Raw genomic sequence first — 18,267 nt, 5'->3', positions numbered from 1 at the left:
GAATGAAGGCTTTGCAAATGTCATTCGATACGGATAAATTGCAACTATATTTAAATACACTTTTTATTCAGTCCATGAATCCAATGAGGGATTCTGTATAGATTCAAGCATATGTGTATATATATATATATATATATATATATATATATATATATATATATATATATATATATCTCCTACCATCGTCCATGTCGCTGATATGTGAAAATATATATATATTTTTTCCCCCTCAACCTCTCTTTTCCCACTATGTACGCGTATTCCGATAAAATTACTAACAATTAGTTTAGTATTATGTACAGCTGCCGATTATAATATACTGTTCATGGAAGCAAGAAGGAATATGCTGGGTTGTAGCTTGATCTGCCTCAATCGGGTACCATGAAATCCAGGAAGCGTAGGTTTGCTTATAGCGGAAATACTGCAGATTTCCCGCATCTTAAAATTCCCCAGCAAGAAATTGGCAGTATTTCCGCAAAAGCTGCACTGTGGTAAGTGTATCTGTAAACAATTACACATGGCCTTCTGAAGGCAACCATAAGGCCTCCTTGACACGAGCGACAAAGTCGCAGGATTTTGTAGCTTTGCTACAATGCTACAAGTCTCATTTGTGTAAGAAGCCCATGCTTTCCTATGGGCTCCTTCACACATGCAAAGTTTTGTAGCAAGTGACAACCCGGCACAAACACCTTGCAGGTCCGGCGATATGTCCGCGAATCGTGAGGTTTTGTAGCCCATGCTTCCCTATGGAGCCTTCCTCTCTGTTGCATGAAAACGCAGTTTTCGTGTGATGTGATGCAACTTTGACAGTAGGAAATCCTACAGTCAAAGCTATAATCTAAGTCCTAGCTGCAGAGAAAAAAAAAATACACATACATCACCTTAGACGAGCTGTCAGCCCAGCCGCAGCTTCTCCCCAGGTCCCGGCACTGATCATCTTCTTCTTTTCTGGACGGAGATTCAAAAATCCCCGCCTCCTGGAAGCGCTGGCTGTGATTGGCTGACGCTGATCCAATCACAGCAAGTGCTCGATGAATGGCAGTGATTAACCCCATCACAGCCATTCTTCGAGCACTGGCTATGATTGGCTAAGTGGCAGCCAATCACAGCCAGCGCTTCCATCAGCCGGAGATTTTTCAATCTCCGGCCAAGAGATGAAGAAAATCAGTGCAGGGACCTGGGGAGAAGCCCCCGCAGCACCCCGGAGAGTGTGGGAGAGGTGATGTATCCTTATTTTTTTTTTTCCTTTAACTACAGCTTATTTTTGGGGTAGGGCTTATATTTCCCGACTTCCCCCAAAAATCCTTGCATGTGATGCTACAAAATCGCGGTACTGCCGCGAGAAGACGCAGCGATATCACGTGGTGCAGTGCTGCGATATCGCTGCGATTTTCTCACAGCGATGCCGTGTCACCTGTGTGAAGGAGGCCTGATGCTGATGTGGCTCCTGGTGGAATTAATGAATTTTGCAACACAGAACGGTTGTAAATATTTTCCATAAGTTGACTTGCGGTGCAGATTTTGAAATCCGCCCCTTTGTCAATTCTTTCTGCAGATATTTACTATGTGTTTTATCCTGCCCCGTGTGCAGTTACCAAACTTATCCCTTATCACAGGGTCCTAAAAGTGAAAACGACATTAGCACCTTATCGACATCCATGTATATCGAATGTGCATAGGCTTTGTATTGAGCGGGGTTGGAACCCAAGCTCACTCCATACACGGCATGTGTGGACAGCTGGCTGTTAACTATTTAAATGCTGCTGTTAATTCTCAAAGCGGCATTTAATTATATTGAAATGTTCCAAACGACCTAGACTTCTAATCAAAAAAAGAAAGAAGGAAAACCTGCCTGGTACTGCTACGTCCGTGAGAGTCTGATCAGAAGAGAACAATGCCAGAACTGAATCTTCTACAAGGAGATAAAACTTAAAGGGGTTGTCCCGTGCCGAAAAAGGGGTTTGTTTTTTTTCAATAGCCCCCCCGTTCGGCGCGAGACAAACCCGATGCAGGCATAAAAAAAACAAACCGTCCAGTACTTACCCGAATCCCTGCGCTCCGGCGACTTCTGACTTACCTTGTGAAGATGGCCGCCGGGATCTTCACCCTCGGTGGACTGCAGGTCTTCTGTGCGGTCCATTGCCGATTCCAGCCTCCTGATTGGCTGGAATCGGCACACGTGACGGGGCGGAGCTACGAGGAGCTGCTCTCCGGCACGAGCGGCCCCATTCAGAAAGGAAGAAGACCGGACTGCGCAAGCGCGTCTAATCCGGCGATTAGACGCTGAAAATTAGACGGCACCATGGAGATGAGGACGCTAGCAACGGAACAGGTAAGTGAATAACTTCTGTATGGCTCATAATTAATGCACAATGTACATTACAAAGTGCATTAATATGGCCATACAGAAGTGTATACCCCCACTTTGTTTCGCGGGACAACCCCTTTAATAAAAGGAAACAATCAAAAACTTGTGCGTACCTGAAAATGGTATAGAAAACAAAAAACTACAGATTGTCTGGAATAACCAAGTTTTCAAACAACCCCACCAACGGAATAAGAAAGTTTGTGGTGGGCGGAAAATACTTTTTAAAAATAACATATCTTTAAGATAAAAAATGTAGTCCAACCAAAACAATTCTATAAATTTGGAATCGCTCTAATAGCGCGCACCTACAGAATGAAGGGATGTCACTCCTGTCACAGTGTGTAAATACAACTTATCCTGCAGGGATACGAGCCCTCAGACTGTTACGTTGATGGAAAAAAAATTTAAAAATCATTCCTTTTTTTTCTCAAGTGGTGAGAAAAGAAAAAAAAAACCAAAAGCCGTGTCCTCAGAGCGCTCTCCATCCACTATGTCTGTGAGGTACGTGGGAAGGATACATTTGGTTACAAACATATCTGCCTACATACATCATGCGGAAGATACTGTATTCTTTTGTTTTTTGCATCAATGTCAGACAAATACTTGTAGAATTATGTACATTTTTGCATATGGTAGATTATACTCTTTTTAGGGTGAAAAAGAAATAAAGCCACTACTGTGTGACCCAAATGCGGTGCGAATGAAGACTAAGTTGCTCATCCGCCAAGGGGGATCAGCCAAGTTGGATTGGCCAATCCACTGCTGCTTTCCTCTGCCATAAGCCACCCTGTAGGCGTCCATCGGCTACTTATCCTCCTCCCCTATATAGACAGGACATATATGTTCCGCTGACCTAGGCGGCTCAGTGGGAGCGAGCACCAGCATAACAATACTTCATCATTCAGATACCATAGGTGTATTATGTAGCACCGCGGCGCATTCAAATCTATCCAATTAACCAAAACAAATTGCTATAATATCCCGACACGTAAAATGGGATATAAGGGCGCCCTGAGGACTGCCATGCTATAATATAGAAATAGAGTATTTTGCTTACCAGCCGGCGGATGCGCTCGCACTATAGCACTTCTGTTGGAGGTAGTGTTACAGAAGCTGGAGGCGCTGTGCCCAGCCGAGCGTTCGCTCCATTGACAGCGATGCAACCCTATCTGTAGTGCTATTGTACGACTGATGTAATGAGTCTGTAATTACCCTATTAATAATGTACAGATCCAGCACTTTGCCAGCCGTACATTAAAATTATAATATGCAAGTATGTAAAACCAGCATAAAGCGGGATCCAACAGGTGGCAGAGCGCACACGCCAGAGGGTCAGATGGAAGCCTGCGTCATAACGACCTATAGAAGGGAGTTTTTACATAACCGCATTGAAAAGCACATTTATTTCCTTTGTCAACGTAGGGGTATTTTTTCTTTTGGTGGTTGTGGACAGGCTATCAATAGTAGATCAGCTGGAATCTTTCATACAAAGCCCTGCTAATCAGTTACCTGGGATGGTGCACATGTGTACTAACTTTGGCAGGAAGCAGACAGCTCCATTCTCTCTGTAGTGGCCAGGCTTGGTATTACAGCAATGTTACTACTGAAGTGAATGGGAATATTAACTGTAATACCAAGCCTGGCCACTGCAGTGGGAAAGGAACTGTCTGCTTCTTGCTTAATTAGCTCCATGCACAAGCACACTGGCTCAGTAAACAGCTGATCAGCAAGGGTCCTGGACTGTAGAACCCTGTTGATGCACCGCTGATGACCTATCCTGCAGAATACTAGTTTAATTGTCCGGAATCGGAGTCCACCCCAATCAGGGCCATTACAGCGATAAGTCAGCTAACAGGTCCCCGTAGTGTTCACCATTCAAGGTATGATGATGAAAAGGTCCTAGGCCATCCCAGGAAAATGCACCCCGACCATAAGATCGCCACCACCACCAGCCTGCGGAACCCCAAACGGTACTCCTAGTCGATGAAAAAAGTTGTTTCTCGGAATATAGGGCCAGAAAGCAAGTTTTCTTTAGAAAAAAACAAAAACAAAAACACTATATAAATCTGGTTCTGTAATCATATCGACCCGCAGAATAAAGTTTGTGTCATTTTTACTGCAATATGAATGCTGTAAAAGTTAAATTCCTCCAAAAATTGCGCAATTTTTTATTTCACCCCATTTAAACTTTGTTTTACATTTTTCAGTACATTATATGGTTTAGTTGAGGAATATAACTTGTCCCACAAAAAACAAGCCCTCATACAGCTACCTGCGGGAGAAAAGAAAAAAGGTATGGCTCTTGGAAGAAAACCCTCTGCTCCTGAAGGGGTTAATAATGCTACAAAGTGAAATTTGCCAAGACTGCAGTTTCACTTCACAAACGTGAGGTTTTGTGATTTTTCCAGAAGCAATGAGAAAAAAAAAAAAAAAGTTTTCTTTGCTCCTGAAGTAGCGGCCGTCCGTCGGCACATTTTACACGGGGATTTTTTTTTCACCCTCGTGATTTCTGTGTCGCGATGCAAAGAAATCGTACGGGAAAATAACCGGATGTGTTTAGTGCGCGTATTTACATGCGCAGGGTTTCCGCTTGCAGCAGGCACTATTTTTGGGCGATTCTGTTTAACCCTTTCCAACCCACTGTGCTACGTCTGAAGACATTCTGATCGAAGGCTGTACAGCTTCCGATGTTGGAAGACGTCCGTCGGGGTATTCTTACTGTATATTACTGGCCGCTCTGTTGTCGGCGGCCTCTCCAGCATGTCCCATACCGCAGTACTGGCTCTAGCCAGCAGACGGCGCCATTGTATAATGGCAGAAAGAGAAAGCCCCCTAGGAAACCCAGAATCCAAAATTGGATTGCAAAGGGTTAAAGCGACCCTACAGTCTTGGAGAAACAAGAATGGCCGAACCGCTTCTCTGACTACCTTAGTATGCAGCTGTAGTCTACGGCTGGGCTCACACGAGCGCAAGATTACCACGCATTAAGAGTGCGCTGTACACGCATGTGGTACGTGAGCCCAGCCGAAGGGTTTATTCACAAGAACGCATTGGCGCTGCATATTACGTATGCAAAGTCTGCGCATGCAGGGAACAGAAGCCACTGATTCCAGTAGGTTTGGTCCCACGTGCGTGCATTTCGGTCACACAAAAAAAAAAATAACACAGCATGTCCTATTTTCGTGCATACTGCGCCCGAAAATAACACGTATTCAACTTGATAGCTCATTAAAATCAATGGAAGTACGCCAGCGTGTTTTTCTCCATGCGCAAATAAAAGATTCTGTAAAATACGCAAAAACGTCTGTTGCAGGTGGATTTGATTCGCGGAATCCGCTCGGGAGATCCGTAAATCAGACCACCCATAGGGAAGCATGGGCACCCGCAAATTAATTAAAGCATGCGGATTTGATTTGTGGACTTTTAGGTCCGGGAAAACAAGACGCAGCTCCATTTGTGTGGATCCGGCACGGAGGGGTTCCATTGAAATCAATGAAAGCCGTTCAATCCGCGGCACACCCACGGCTGACACTGCGGAAGTTGGCGCGCCCATACACAGTAAGAAGAAAGGAGATCCGGACAGGGAGGGAGACGACCCGGACAGGCGAAAGAAATGTCGTCGGCCGCAGGCAGGGTCAGATCCCACTGCGGGCGTACTCTGACCCGCCCGTGGACATGAGGCCTAACTGCGGATTGGGATGCGGAATTGCAGGCAGGTCTTCAGCCATTTTTATGTTCTGCATCACAATCCTCGGGTACTCTGTGGGTTCTTGTGCAGGATTTACCTGACGTCCGGCCGTTCTCATACCATCGCGTACAGCAAACGCCGGCATCATCTGCTCGCTGAAATGAGAAGTCGGCTCCTCTAAGCGGACCGTCAGGCTGGATTCATACGGGCGGAATTTTGCCGCGGAATTTCCGTACAAATTTTGAAACTGAGACAAGCCGCGCGGAAACTGATATGCGGCACGGAATTCAAATCCGCGACATGTCCATTGCATTGCCGTCTCCGCTGCGGGCTCACTTCTCTTTATGGGGAGGCTTCTGGAGTAGAATACAGGCGGACAAGCCGCTTCCAACCAGCACCAAATGGCGCAGGTCCTGAAGCATTTCCGCTGCAGACATTCCACAAGATTTCCATCCCATCCCGGGGGGGGGGGGGGGGGGGGGGGGGGGGGGGGGGGCGCAAGATTTTGGTTTAAATCGAACAATAATCAATGATCTTTACGCCTGCATAGAATGACCGAAAAGCGAACAATTATGGCGCAGCTGTCAGTCACTGGCTCGCGATCAGATCGAAGGATTATGGCGCGGCGGTCAGTCGCCGGCTCGCGATCAGATCGAAGGATTATGGCGCAGCGGTCAGTCGCCGGCTCGCGATCAGATCGAAGGATTATGGCGCGGCGGTCAGTCGCTGGCTCACGATCAGACCAAACGATTCTAATTCACTTTCCCCCCTTTGAAGGCTAACCGTCAGTCCAGAAGCCCCTTCACATCCCTCAGGCTGCAGCGACTCCTTTACCAGCGGCCATCACTAATATGAATCACTGCCGCCGTCAGGGCTGCACCGTGCGGCGGGCATGAGGACAGGGCAGACATGGCTCCTACCTCCCGCCTTCTTCCAGGAGGCTCTACACTCCGCCGCTGGCTCCAGGACACACTGCGTGGTCAGCGGGGCTGCTTCTACTCTACAGCGGTGTCAGGCGGCAAGATGAGGCCTCACGCCGTCTCCTAGCAACGCCCCGCCAGCTTCCAGTACAGGCGGAGGGCCGTCCCTGACTGAGGCGGCCGGCTTATGTATAGTGAGGGCAGAGCGCACACATGGCGCCCTGACGGCGTACAAGTAGCGGCCGAATGGCCAAGTTATATAACCCCCTCCGCGCACTGAGTCTCCGAGGCGGGAACGCTGGCAGCTTTCATGGTGACCTCCCCGCACTGCCCGACCTCCCCGCACAGTCCTTTTTCCTCACACAGTCCCTGTGCCCAGACAGCCTGACCTCTCCACACAGCCCGACCTCCCCACACTGTCCTTGTCCTCACACTGTCCTTGTGCCCTGACAGTCCGACCTCCCCACACTCCCTGTCCTCCCCACAGAGTCCTTGTCCAAACTTCCCACACAACTTGACCTCCCCAGATAGTCCAACCTTACCACACAGTCCTTGTGCCCACATAGTGTTGTCCCCACACAGCCTGACCTCCCCACATAATCCTTGTCCCCACACAGGCTGTCCTCCCCAGACAGTCTGACCTCCCCACACAGTCCTTGTCCCTGCACAGTCCTTGTCCTCACACAGTCCTTGTGCCCTCACAGTCTAACCTCCCCGCACAATCCTTCTTTTCACACAGATCTTGTCTCCACACAGTCCTTGTCCTACACTGCCTGACCTCCCCACACAGTCTGACCTTCACACACAGTCCTTGTCCCCTCACAATCCTTCTTCTCACACAGTCCTTGTTCCCACACAGTCTGTCCTTCCCACACAGTCTGTCCTCCCCACACACTCTGTCCTCCGCAAGCAGTCTGACCTTCACACATAGTTCTTGTCCCCACATGTCCGACCTCCCCACACAGTCCAACCTCCCCACACAGTTCAACCTCCCCGTACAATTCTTCTTCTCAGACTGTCCTTGTCCCCAAACAGCCCGAATTCCCCACACAGCCCGAATTCCCCACGACTGCCCTTCCCACACAGTCCAACCTCCCCACACAATCTGACATCCTCACTCAGTCTGTCCTTCACACACAGTCCGACCTCTCCACACAGTCTTTGTCCCCTCACATTCCTTGTTCTCACACAGTCCTTGTCCCCACACTGCCCGACCTCCCCACACAGTCTGTCCTCCCCAAGCAGTCTGACCTTCACACATAGTTCTTGTCCCCCCATGTCCGACCTCACCACACAGTCGGATCTCACCACACAGTTCTTGTCCCCACACAGTCCCAAGTCCCCACACAGTCCTTGTCCTTACACAGTTCGACCTCGAATTCCCCACACAGCCCGAATTCCCCACGACTGCCCTTCCCACACAGTCCGACCTCCCCACACAATCTGACATCCTCACTCAGTCTGTCCTTCACACACAGTCCGACCTCTCCACACAGTCTTTGTCCCCTCACATTCCTTGTTCTCACACAGTCCTTGTCCCCACACTGCCCGACCTCCCCACACAGTCTGTCCTCCCCAAGCAGTCTGACCTTCACACATAGTTCTTGTCCCCCCATGTCCGACCTCACCACACAGTCGGATCTCACCACACAGTTCTTGTCCCCACACAGTCCAAGTCCCCACACAGTCCTTGTCCTTACACAGTTCGACCTCCCCGTACAATTCTTCTCAGACTGTGCTTGTCCCCAAACAGCCCGACCTCCCCACACAGTCCGTCCTCCGCACACAGTCTGTCCTTCACACACAGTCCGACCTCCCCACACAGTCCTTGTCCCCTCCCAATCCTTCTTCTCACACAGTCCTTGTCCCTACACAGTCTGTCCTCCCCACACAGTCTGTCCTCCCCATGCAGTCTGACCTCCCCATGCAGTCTGACCTTCACACATAGTTCTTGTCCCCACATGTCCAACCTCACCACACAGTCGGATCCCTCCACGCAGTTCTTGTCTCCACACAGTCTAACCTCCCCATACAGTCCGACCTCCCCACACAGTCCTTGTCCCCTCACAATCCTTCTTCTCACACAGTCCTTGTCCCCACACAGTCTGTCCTCCCCATGCAGTCTGACCTCCCCACGCAGTCTGACCTTCACACATAGTTCTTGTCCCCAAATGTCCGAACTCACCACACAGTCGGATCTCACCACACAGTTCTTGTCCCCACACAGTCCAACCTCCCCACACAGTCCTTGACCCCACACAGTTCGACCTCCCCGCACAATTCTTCTTCTCAGACTGTCCTTGTCCTCAAACAGCCCGATCTCCCCACAAAGACTGTCCTTCCTACAGAGTCCGACCTACACACACAGTCTGACCTTCACACACAGTTCTTGCCCCCACATAGTCCGACCTCCCCACACAGTCCTTGTCCCCACACAGTCCTTGTCCCCACACTGTCCGAACTCCCCACACAGTCCTTGTCCCCACACAGTCCTTGTCCCCACACAGTCTGACCTCCCTGCACAATCCTTCTTCTCACACAGTCCTTGTCTCTACACAGTCCTTGTCCCCACACAGTCCTTGTCCCCACACAGTCCTTGTCCCCACACAGTCCTTGTCCCCACACAGTCTTTGTCCCCACACAGTCTTTGTCCTCACACAGTCTGTCCTCCTCACACAGTCTGTCCTCCCCACACAGTCCGTCCTCCCCACACAGTCCGTCCTCCCCACACAGTCCGTCCTCCCCACACAGTCCGTCCTCCCCACACAGTCCGCTCTTCCAAGACAGTCCGTCCTCCCCACACAGTCCATCCTCCCCACACAGTCCATCCTCTCCACACAGTCTGTCCTTCACACACAGTCCGACCTTCCCACACAGTCCTTGTACCCTCATAGTCCGACCTCCTCACACAGTCCTTGTCCCCACACAGTCTGTCCTCCCCACACAGTGTGAACTCCCCGCACAATCCTTCTTTTCACACAGTCATTGTCCCCACACAGTCCTTGTCTCCACACTGTTCAACCTTCCCATACAGTCCTTGTCCCCTCACAGTCCGACCTCCCCGCACAATCCTTTTTTTTCACACAGTCATTGTCTCCACACAGTCCTTGTCCCCACACTGTCCTTGTCCCCACACAGTCTGTTCTCCCCACACAGTCTGTCCTTCCCACATAGTCCGACTTCCCCACATAGTCCGACCTACCCGCACAATCCTTCTTTTCGCACTGTCATTGTCCCCACACAGTCCTTGTCTCCACACTGTTCGACCTTCCCATACAGTCCTTGTCCCCTCACAGTCCGACCTCCCCGCACAATCCTTTTTCTCACACAGTCCTTGTCCCCACACAGTACTTGTTCCCACACAGTACTTGTCCCCACACAGTCTGTTCTCCCCACACAGTCTGTCCTTCCCACACAGTCCGACCTCCCTACACAGTCCGACCTCCCTACACAGTCCGACCTCCCCACACAGTCTGACCTTCACACACAGTTCTTGTCCCCACATAGTCCGACCTCACCACACAGTTCGACCTCCCCACGCAGTCCTTGTCCCCACACTGTTCTTGTCCTCACACAGTCCTTGTGCCCTCACTGTCTGACCTCCCTACACAGTCCTTGTCTCCACGCAGTCCGACCTCCCCACAGCCCGACATCCCCACACAGCCTGACCTCCCCGCACAATCCTTCTTCTCATACAGTCTGTGTCCCAACACAGTCCTTGTCCCCACACTGTTTGTCCTTCCCATACAGTTCTCGTCCTCTCACAGTCTGTCCTCCTCTCACAGTCTGTCCTCCCCACACAGTCTGTCCTCCCCATGCAGTCTGACCTCCCCATGCAGTCTGACCTTCACACATAGTTCTTGTCCCCACATGTCCAACCTCACCACACAGTCGGATCCCTCCACGCAGTTCTTGTCTCCACACAGTCTAACCTCCCCATACAGTCCGACCTCCCCACACAGTCCTTGTCCCCTCACAATCCTTCTTCTCACACAGTCCTTGTCCCCACACAGTCTGTCCTCCCCATGCAGTCTGACCTCCCCACGCAGTCTGACCTTCACACATAGTTCTTGTCCCCAAATGTCCGAACTCACCACACAGTCGGATCTCACCACACAGTTCTTGTCCCCACACAGTCCAACCTCCCCACACAGTCCTTGACCCCACACAGTTCGACCTCCCCGCACAATTCTTCTTCTCAGACTGTCCTTGTCCTCAAACAGCCCGATCTCCCCACAAAGACTGTCCTTCCTACAGAGTCCGACCTACACACACAGTCTGACCTTCACACACAGTTCTTGCCCCCACATAGTCCGACCTCCCCACACAGTCCTTGTCCCCACACAGTCCTTGTCCCCACACTGTCCGAACTCCCCACACAGTCCTTGTCCCCACACAGTCCTTGTCCCCACACAGTCTGACCTCCCTGCACAATCCTTCTTCTCACACAGTCCTTGTCTCTACACAGTCCTTGTCCCCACACAGTCCTTGTCCCCACACAGTCCTTGTCCCCACACAGTCCTTGTCCCCACACAGTCTTTGTCCCCACACAGTCTGTCCTCCTCACACAGTCTGTCCTCCCCACACAGTCCGTCCTCCCCACACAGTCCGTCCTCCCCACACAGTCCGTCCTCCCCACACAGTCCGCTCTTCCAAGACAGTCCGTCCTCCCCACACAGTCCATCCTCTCCACACAGTCTGTCCTTCACACACAGTCCGACCTTCCCACACAGTCCTTGTACCCTCATAGTCCGACCTCCTCACACAGTCCTTGTCCCCACACAGTCTGTCCTCCCCACACAGTGTGAACTCCCCGCACAATCCTTCTTTTCACACAGTCATTGTCCCCACACAGTCCTTGTCTCCACACTGTTCAACCTTCCCATACAGTCCTTGTCCCCTCACAGTCCGACCTCCCCGCACAATCCTTTTTTTTCACACAGTCATTGTCTCCACACAGTCCTTGTCCCCACACTGTCCTTGTCCCCACACAGTCTGTTCTCCCCACACAGTCTGTCCTTCCCACATAGTCCGACTTCCCCACATAGTCCGACCTCCCCGCACAATCCTTCTTTTCGCACTGTCATTGTCCCCACACAGTCCTTGTCTCCACACTGTTCGACCTTCCCATACAGTCCTTGTCCCCTCACAGTCCGACCTCCCCGCACAATCCTTTTTCTCACACAGTCCTTGTCCCCACACAGTACTTGTTCCCACACAGTACTTGTCCCCACACAGTCTGTTCTCCCCACACAGTCTGTCCTTCCCACACAGTCCGACCTCCCCACACAGTCCGACCTCCCCACACAGTCCGACCTCCCCACACAGTCCGACCTCCCCACACAGTCTGACCTTCACACACAGTTCTTGTCCCCACATAGTCCGACCTCACCACACAGTTCGACCTCCCCACACAGTCCTTGTCCCCACACTGTTCTTGTCCTCACACAGTCCTTGTGCCCTCACTGTCCGACCTCCCTACACAGTCCTTGTCTCCACGCAGTCCGACCTCCCCACAGCCCGACATCCCCACACAGCCTGACCTCCCCGCACAATCCTTCTTCTCATACAGTCTGTGTCCCAACACAGTCCTTGTCCCCACACTGTTTGTCCTTCCCATACAGTTCTTGTCCTCTCACAGTCTGACCTCCCCTCACAGTCCGACCTCCCCGCACAATCCTTTTTCTCACACAGTCCTTGTCCCCACACAGTACTTGTCCCCACACAGTACTTGTCCCCACACAGTCTGTTCTCCCCACACAGTCTGTCCTTCCCACACAGTCCGACCTCCCTACACAGTCCGACCTCCCTACACAGTCCGACCTCCCCACACAGTCTGACCTTCACACACAGTTCTTGTCCCCACATAGTCCGACCTCACCACACAGTTCGACCTCCCCACACAGTCCTTGTCCCCACACTGTTCTTGTCCTCACACAGTCCTTGTGCCCTCACTGTCCGACCTCCCTACACAGTCCTTGTCTCCACGCAGTCCGACCTCCCCACAGCCCGACATCCCCACACAGCCTGACCTCCCCGCACAATCCTTCTTCTCATACAGTCTGTGTCCCAACACAGTCCTTGTCCCCACACTGTTTGTCCTTCCCATACAGTTCTTGTCCTCTCACAGTCTGACCTCCCCACACAGTCTGACCTTCACACACAGTCCTTGTCCCCACACAGTCCTTCTCCCCACACAGTCTGTCCTTCCAACATAGTACGACATCTCCACACAGTCCTACCGCCCCGCACAATCCTTCTTCTCACACTGTCCTTGTCCCCACACAGCCTGACCTCCCCGCACAATCCTTCTTCTCACACAGTCCTTGTCCCAACACAGTCCTTGTCCCCACACTGTTTGACCTTCCCATACAGTCCTTGTTCTCTCACAGTCCGACCTCCCCACACAGTCTGACCTTCACACACAGTCCTTGTCCCCACACAGTCCTTGTCCGCCACACACAGTCTGTCCTCCCCACATAGTCCAACCTCCCCACACAGTCCGACCGCCCCGCACAATCCTTCTTCTCACACTGTACTTGTCCCCACACTGTCCAACCTCCCCACACAGTCCGACCTCCCCACACAGTCTGACCTTCACGGACAGTTCTTGTCCCCACATAGTCCGACCTCACCACACTGTCCGACCTCCCCACACAGTCCTTGTCCCCACACTGTCCAACCGCCCCGCACAGTCCTTGTCCCCCACACTGTCCCCACACAGCCCGACCTCCCCACACAGTCCAACCTCCCCGCACAGTCCGACCTCCCCGCACAGTCCGACCTCCCCGCACAGTCCGACCTCCCCGCACAGTCCGACCTCCCCGCACAGTCCGACCTCCCTGCACAGTTCGACCATCCCACACAGTCCGACCTCCCCACACAGTCCGACCTCCCTGTACAGTCCGACCTCCCCGTACAGTCCGACCTCCCCGCACAGTCTGACCTTCACACACAGTTTCTGTCCCTATATAGTCCGACCTCACCACACAGTCCGATCTCACCACACAGTCCTTGTCCTCACACAGTCTTAGTCCCCACACAGTCCGACCTCGCCACACAGTCCGACTACCCCACACTGTCTGACTTCCCCACACAGTCCGCCTTCACCACACCGTCCTTGTCTCCACACCGTCCTTGTCTCCACACCGTCCTTGTCCCCACACCGTCCTTGTCCCCACAGTCCTACCTCCCACACAATCGTCTGACCTCCCCACAGTCCTTGTGCGCACACAGTCCGACCTCCACACAGAGTTCAACCTCCCCACACAGTCCTTGTGCCCTTACAATTACAGTAAAGGATGTTTATACAGTCTGCGTCCTAATGGTCCGTTGGCTCATTCAAAAGAGAAATCGTTCACTCGTTCACATACTCTGTATTAGGCTAACCTCACATGGGCGAGTCCGATGTCATGCCGTGAATTACAGCTTGATATCACGCTCGCCAACTTGGGATATCCCCAAGGAAGCTAGGCATTTTTATATCAAACCGCCTCACATCACTTCAGGGACATAGCGATCCTCTACCATGGCGTTTTCAATGGGGAAGCATTGCACTTGGTGTGATACTGCCGTCCGCCCCATTGAAAACAATGGCCGATGCGAGGGCATGCCCAAAGATAGGAAGTGCTGCAACTTGTTTCCCGCATCACAGTGGGAAAAAAAATCACTCATGCGTATGACCCCTTTCAAAGGGGTTCATATTCGTGCGTCTCGCAACGCAGAACTTTTCAATGTTCTTGGCTATGTGAAAACGGCCTAAACTAACCCCTTAGTGATGAAGCCTGTTTGCACCTTAGTGACAGAGCCAAATTTTGGAAATTCCCCAGGCAATCTGTAGCTTCTGCGCATACATCCACCATTTTGGCGAAAGGCACGTGCGCAGAAGCCAGGGTAAGGTCCACGGATAAATCCCGGGGCCTTAGGTACATAATTTCATCTCGCCTCATGGATATGATCCGTAAGGGGAGATAAAACTTAAACTCTTTTTTCTTTTTTTTTAAACTTTACATGATCACTGCTATTCATTGGATAACAGCGATCATGTGATCGGAAATTGCATACAGCGGTGCCTGGTGACATAACCCTGCTCTCGGCTATACATACTAGCCGGGTGCAGGGTGTTTTTCAACTTTACGGGCCTCCTGGCCTTCTGTGCATGACGTAATGACGTTTGGCACGCATGCACAGACGCCGGTGTCAGGTCCTGGAAAACCAGAACACCGCGGGACATCACGGAGGACAGGGGTGAGTACCCTCTCGGATCTGGTCCATGAGGGGAACTGAAACGTTAACTTTTTTAAACTTTCTAATTACTTTTATGCAGTCGCCGGTATCTGGTGGACAGCGGCGATCACGTGACCTGTGGTCGGATTTAGTCGTTAATGAAAACAACTGAACGATCGGTATTCAAACCGAATGATTAGTGAACGAGCCAACGATGATTTTTATGTCTGCGTAAAATGAACAAAAAAACGAACAATTTATTGTTCAGTCGTTGGCTTTGTTTACACAGATCGTTCATTTTCGCTCATTTGAACGATTTTTTGAACGATAATTGTTCCTTGTGAAAGGGTCTTAATTTCGGCAATCTGATATGGAAAGATTTAATACAACTTAGGCCGCATGCACACGGGCGGGTCGGATTCCGCATGTCGGAGCCCACAGTGGAATCAGACCCTGTGCCCTGCCGGCATCCACGCATACCTGTATTTTCTTTTTTCCCTCTCTCCTGCGGATGGTTGCACGGCTCACTGTCGAACATGCGCAGTACATATTTTTTTAAAACTCCTACTTTATCTGCGGCCGCGGGTCGGACGGCTTCCATTGACTTCCTTGCTGCAGTAAAATGGAGCATGCTGCAAGTTTTCATCCGCGAGCAGAAGCCGCAATTGGTTTCCATTCGCGTGCATGAAGAATCCTTTTCATCTCATCACCCATCACAATGACAGGTGAATCTGTCTATAAGTAAGTTTTTTGTCTTTGTCAGTGTGTTATGATTGGTTGTTTGAGTGGAAGAGGGAGGAGTTAGTTGGCGAGAGAGAGTGGAGAAGTCTGGTTTGTGTCATCGGAGAAGGAGGTGCGTGCTAGAGAGACAAGCTGATGCTCCTGCTGGGGCTAGGCTGCGTCTACGTCTCTGCTGCCAAAAAGCTTGTTTCCTCTGGGGATGAGAGCGCAGGAGATGCTGCTTAAGAGTCAGTACGGGAATGCAAGAGTTGTACGCGCCCCCGCTGAACTGCATGTGGAGGGGAAGCGCAGAAGTCTGTGACCACTAAAGTGAGAGTGATTTGAGAGACCGTGTAACCCAAGCAATGCCCTTCAAATAACAGTTACTGAAGATGTGGATGCTTGAGAGAAGAACCGTCAGAATGTGTTCAGAAAAGTAGAGTTCAAGAAACCATTCCAAACTTGTAACTTCATGTTGAGAAGTACTTGTGAATTTGTCTGTATTGGAAAAGTTGGAGTGTGAGTAAAAGAAAACCGCGTGTCCCCAGTTTTAAAAAATATTTTGTTTGTCTTGGACTTATTTATGCTCCGCGAGTAACTTATAACTCGTCAAAGGACACTGGCGTCACGAATATAATCTAAGACTGAATTTCAGTTATCAAGTCTGCTTAAATCTGATCTCTCCTGCTGGTTGCTGAGCTGGGTTGCTCTTCAGCCTTTGAAATGGTAGAGCCACCGTGAACCGCCGCCATCTTTAACCCTGCTGTATCCTCGGCTTAAGGCATGGTTCTTGGTCACTGCACAGGGTGTGATAAAACACACTGTCGGCTGCAGGGAGCTGCGGACGAAAACTAAAGTCAAATCGCGGCAAAGTGCCGCATTTGAAATTGCAGCGCCTTGCCGCTTTCATGTGTAAGAGTGGCCATACTCTTCATGACTGCTTGTGGTGCATTCAGAACTTTCTGCTCTGTGTCGCTGTATCTCAAGTAGCCTATTGATACAGTTCTAGCCATGGAGGGTGTTGCTAGATTTTTCAAATATTAGGGGTACATGAGATGTATGTTTTGTTTTGTTCCCACAGTCCCCTGACCTACATCTGTTAACAGAACTTACTGTGTTTCATCTATAGAAAATTGCATACCTGCAGAAATACTGTTTTTAAATTTCCTGCGCCGTATGCAGATAGTTGCAGACCAGTCCGGTGGGCGAGCTGGACCATTTTTGCTGGTCAGTGTTTCTCGTTTAAACCCAACCCTCTATACTGGCATGAGGTGGAGACATAGTGGATGTCATCCACAGAGCCATCCAAATTTCGCCCATGTGTTTCGGGTTTGCGGACCAGCGCATACACAGATTAGCACTCTGAATCTGCCCACATAAGGGACAGAGAATCTGTGCATGTGCCGGTCCACACACTCAAGGCACATACGCAAGGTTTGAATGGTGGCAGTGGTGTCCTGAAGGAGTGAGCAGACTTAGCACTAATTACTGGGCTTCACTTGTAAGTTCAGCCCATCAGCTATCAGGAGCAATAATTGGGTGGCAGTCTGTGGGACGGCTGGCTGACGCTTATGCCTGATGGGCATCCTGTGTGAAAGTTTTTAATTGACTCTGGAGGTTGCAATGGGTGTGGACACAATTTGTCTAAAGGCCCATTTACACACACACACATAATCTTTCAAAACATTGAAAGATCATCGATTATTTTGCATAAAGTACTAATAGGCACTAATTGCATTTAGTACTTTATCAGCTTCATTTGCATTTGCAGAACCCAGCAGGAGGTCTGAGCTCTGTAATTGGCTCCATTGTTCAGCCACAGGCTGTAAGAGAAAACAATATAATCTCTAGCTCCCCATGGAGAATTTAGCATCATGGACAGCAGACAGAGTGTGTGGTCCTGCTTATCAGCTGTTCTGCCTAAGGATGGTTTTCAAGCAGAATTGAAAACAGTAGTTCAGCAGAAAACTGAAAGATGGGCACATAAAGGCCCCCTGTCCAAGGCAGTTAATTCGCCGGCGGTAAACTGCTGGCGAATCACGCTGGCCGACGCTTCCTATAGCATACTCATCCACGAGCAGAGAATCATTGCGATTCTTCGCTCGCGGTGGGCAATTCGCAGCATGCTGTGAATTGCTCCGATTCTACGTGGTCAGCTTATCTATTAGATAGGGTTGACCGGCGGAGATTCGCCGGCGGCTTCTGCTCCCGGGCGGCGGCTCCCGCGGCAGAGCTTCGCCACGGGATACCGCATCGCCCGTGGACAGCCGGCCTAAAGGCCCATATACACGGAATAATAATCGCTCAAACGACAGTTTTGAGCGATCATCTTTGCATAACTTTAA

At 50.7% G+C, this 18,267-nt stretch overlaps 1 protein-coding gene across 2 annotated transcripts in view; it reads right to left on the bottom strand.

The window, feature by feature from the left end:
- Positions 1–7,243, bottom strand: part of WDPCP (WD repeat containing planar cell polarity effector) — a 333,546-nt gene extending 326,303 nt beyond the window's left edge. For both annotated transcript variants that reach the window (XM_066595499.1, XM_066595500.1), the window contains exon 1: positions 6,977–7,243. The gene's annotated coding sequence lies outside the window, so the exon portion shown is untranslated. The remainder of the gene's footprint in view (positions 1–6,976) is intronic.
- Between the last annotated feature and the right edge of the window lie 11,024 nt (positions 7,244–18,267).

This window comes from Eleutherodactylus coqui, chromosome 3 (assembly GCF_035609145.1).
Source record: "Eleutherodactylus coqui strain aEleCoq1 chromosome 3, aEleCoq1.hap1, whole genome shotgun sequence".
Taxonomy (NCBI): domain Eukaryota; kingdom Metazoa; phylum Chordata; class Amphibia; order Anura; family Eleutherodactylidae; genus Eleutherodactylus; species Eleutherodactylus coqui.
The sequence above is the reverse complement of the archived record's forward strand: the minus strand, read 5'-3'. Positions and strand labels throughout refer to the sequence as shown.